We start from the raw sequence: 4,172 nt of genomic DNA, 5'->3' as shown, positions 1-4,172 counted from the left end.
GAAAAATCTCAGGAATGGGAATACTGGATCTTTTTTTAAGGAACCTCCATACTGTCTCACAGTTCTAAAAGCTAGATGTCTCAAATCAAGGTGTAGAGAATTGGTTCCTCTAAGATGTCTATCTTTGGCTTGTGGGTGGTTACCTTTTGTCTACGTTCTCATGCCAGCTTGCTTTGGTGCCAGTTTTATTGGATTATACTTCATCCTATAACTCCCAGTTTGACCTAATTACCTCTTCAAATACAAGTGTGATCACATTCTGAGATACTGAAGATTAGGGCTTCAACATGAGAATTTGGGGACATCTAATTCAGCTCATAACATCTATTCCAAAATGTTTTTTTTTTAAATTCTAGAACAGTGATATGCTTCAAATTCCTGCCCTTTGGTCCTCTGAGCATTACAAAAGTACAAATATTTAACAAAAAGGGAATTTATTATGAGTTATCCAACCCACACCAGACCTACTGCAATGGCTCCAGAACCAGTAATTTGCAAATGAAAAAAATTAAAAATAAACTATAGTTTGGGATTCTGCCTAAGGGCCCAGGATACAAAAAAAAAGGGTATTGGAATTAGGCATGGTGCTTCACACCTGAAATTCTAGGTACTTAGGAAGCTGAGTTCTGAGGATTCTGGTTCAAAGCCAGCTTGAGCCATCAAGGCTGAGAGCGACTCTTACCTCCAATTAACCAGGTAAAAAAGCTGGAAGCGAAAGTGTGGCTCAAGTGGTAAGGCACTGGCCTTGAGCAAAACAGCTAGAGAAGCTAAAGGAGATTGTGAGGCCCTGGGTTCAAGCCCTGGCGTGCGCGCTCGCGCGCGCACACACATACACATATACATACACATACACTGATATAAAAAGTGCATAATAAAGAAAGAGGGGGAAACAATGTACAATAGTGAGTAGAATTTGGAAGGTCAAACATTGCACAAAGGTTAGATTTATTTACTTCAGAATTTTGTGGGTCCATGTGCAGTAGATTGGGATTATAAATTTTAGAACTCGGCAAAAATGTGGTTTGGAGGTGCTACGGGTTGAGTTTGTTCCCCTAGAGTTTATGTGCTGGAATCTGAGTCACTTCCACAATGGTAATGCTGAGTTGATATTTAAGAGATGGCTTCCAGTGGGAAGCAACCAAAGGTCTTGCTCCTAGCTAAGGTAGCTTGGAGGGACCCCAGTTACTCCTTTTGAAAGATATTATAAATGAGACTGGCATTTCTCCCAAAACACCATGTGATCTCTTCCTTTTTCAGGCCATCCCTCTATAAAACCAGTTACCACATTGTAGTGTGGAGAGTAGGCCCTTATCAGAACTGAGCAGATCCCAGACCCACACTTGTGGGGTTGTGAGATAACTAAAGTGTTCTGTCTAAATTATCTAGCCCAGGTATTTTTTTTAAAACAAACAACAATACAAAACAGATTAATACATGGTCTCCAGCTGTGTAACCCTGGGTATACTGTTTAAGCAATCTGGATCTGTTTGCATTGGTCACATATGGGAGATTTTAGTGCCTTCTCCAGAAATTGAAAAGTATTGTGTAGGTGAAATATTTAGCACAGCTATGATGTTTGTTATTCAAGAAATGTATACTTCTTACAGACTATCAGAAGATGTGCAGATAATGGAGATAAGGAAGGATGAAAGATGCCTGACTCTCTCTAGAGCCCCAGTGGCTCTAGTGGGAGTCTTGGCTTCATCAACTATGTCTTTGAGCAAACCCTTCCACCCCCAGCTCACCTCATAGCCAGCAATCAAAAGGGAGTAGAGAGGAAGCTGGGCCCTCTCCCAATGACCTAAGACTCTCTCACAAGACTCTGCCTCCTAAAAATTCACTTCTAAGATGTTTTCACTTTTTCATTCAGTCAAGCCATAGCTTGGAAACCTTGTTCCCAATGTCTAACCTTCTTTCTGCACTGTTATTCTCTTCATTAAAGAAGAAGTTATATGGGTCTCTGTAGGCTGTTTCCCTTGTTTAGGATTTGGTTCCAGAGATGACAAAACTGGGCAAGGCTTGGAGAGCTAAGTGCCACCAAGCACACTTACTTAGGGTGTGAATGTATGAGAGGCTATACTCCTGAGAGGACCTTGCTGTGCCCTAGGCTAAACAGAAGGTGAGGAGCCATGGTAGCAGGCTCTTGGTTCACCCTCGTTGAAGGTACAGGAGAGCAGAAGGAAGAACAGGCTGGGACTCAAGATGACAGTCTAGCTAGAAAGAGACAGCAACCATTTTAAACATGGTAGGTTACTGTTTAGTTTGTGTGCATGGCAGTCCTACGGCTCAAGGTAAATGCTCTACCACTTGAGTCACCCCTCTACTTCTGGCTTTATGCGGGTTAAGCCATGGACTTTTTTTCCTGGGCTGGCTTTGAACTATGATCTCAGCCTCCTGAGTAGCTGGGATGACAAGTGTGAGCCACTGGAATCTGGTGGTGAGTTCCTTTTCTATAGCAGGATAACAAGTTAGCACCAGATTACCAGCTTAGAACAGCATTTTCTTATTAGCTCAGTGCTTGCATGGTTCAGAATTCCAGAGCTTCACTGGGCCCTTGGTCAGGTCTCACAGGCTGCAATCCAGCTGCCAGCCAGGCTGTGATGTCTTTAACGGGAGGCCTGGTATTTCCCGCTAACTCAGTGGGTTTTGGCAGATTTGAGGCCCTCATCTCTCAGTGGCTGTCACTTCCTGCCATGACCCTCCCCACAGCACAGCGTGAAGTTACTTTTTCAAGTACAATGAGTAAGTGTCTGCTGGGATCTCTTCAACCCCATCTCTGACTCCTGAGGCCTATTTCTTAGGGCTCCCAGGTCAGATCTACTCTAGGTGATTTTCATTTCACTAACGCATAATGTATTGCTCCAGTACTATGGTAGTGTGCATCGAAAATGCCCCCTCCCTGCATCACATACCTATGTGACTTAGTCCCCAGCCCATGGTACTTCTGGGTGGTGGTGGAAGTGTTAGAAGGTCATGCGTGATATGGGGGAAGTTAGGTGGTGAGGGCATACCATTCAAGGGGATATTGGGACCAAGACCCCCTCTTTTTTTCTCCCTCTCTCTTTGCTTCATGGCTGAAGTCAATTTGCCTCCTCCACCACTCATTCCAGTCAGGATGTATTTGAGCCACCACAGGCCCAAAATATCAGTGCCAAGCAAGCATGAACTTAAACCTCTGAAACATGATCCAAGATTAGTGTTTTCTTCTTTTCAATTGACTACCTCACATGCTATGTCACATCTATGGAAAGCAGACTAACACAGGTGGCTTGATTATTTTTGCCCATGCTTTCATAACCAGGCTTGTAACAATCATCAAAATCACAGGTTTTCCCACCCTCCTGGGAGGGAATGAGCCAGAGACAGGAACTTGAGGACTCTGCCTGCTGCAGTCGGGTAAATGGGAGATGAGAACTCGATAGGCAGGTGCAATCAGAGGCAGGCAGATGATTAGCATCAAAAATATTTGTCACCAGCAAGCCCGGCCTGGAATAGAACAGTTTGAGAGCTGGATCAGTAAGTCAGCTGTTAGGCCAGGCTTTGAGCTCAACGAGCCAATCAGCACTCTAGCAAAGGCCCAGTTATTCCACCAGGGACAGGGGTAAGAGAATGAGATGGGCAGAACACTTGAATTCTGCAAGGCAGGGCCAGCACCGAATCACATGGCTTGTGGTTGGCTTGGCATGCAGATCTGAGGTGGGGCTGCAGGTGGCCCCAGCTGTGCTGAAAAATTTCCCAGACTGAGAACCAGCTGGCCTCTGGAATAGGCTTCAGAATCTCAGCTTGTCCTCTTTCTTGAGTCCTAGTTAACCAAGGGTCTTCCTTAGAAGGACAATTCTGATTACATTCTGTTGAGTTTAGGGCACTCTAGAGTTTAGAGCCCATAGAGACCTTAGTCACCAAGGCCATCGCTGAAACAGCCTGGAGAAAAGAACCTATATCAAAATCAGATCTCATGGAGAATGGCAGAACAGCCAGAGGCAGAAGTGCCTACACAGTAGAAACGGAGGGCTCCAGTGTTTTATATAATTGCCTGAAGTTCTAATTCACATGACAGCTAAAATGTCTATGTGGTGATCAGTGTAGGAAATCAGAAGAGATAGCAATCTGCACTCTCCATCTCTAATCAGTGGGATCTATAGAGAGGGTAGATGTCTAGGGAATAATGGAAG

The sequence above is a fragment of the Megascapheus bottae genome, chromosome 19, assembly GCF_031878675.1.
Source record: "Megascapheus bottae isolate mThoBot1 chromosome 19, mThoBot2.hap1, whole genome shotgun sequence".
NCBI classification, from domain to species: domain Eukaryota; kingdom Metazoa; phylum Chordata; class Mammalia; order Rodentia; family Geomyidae; genus Megascapheus; species Megascapheus bottae.
This window is presented reverse-complemented; position numbering follows the sequence as displayed.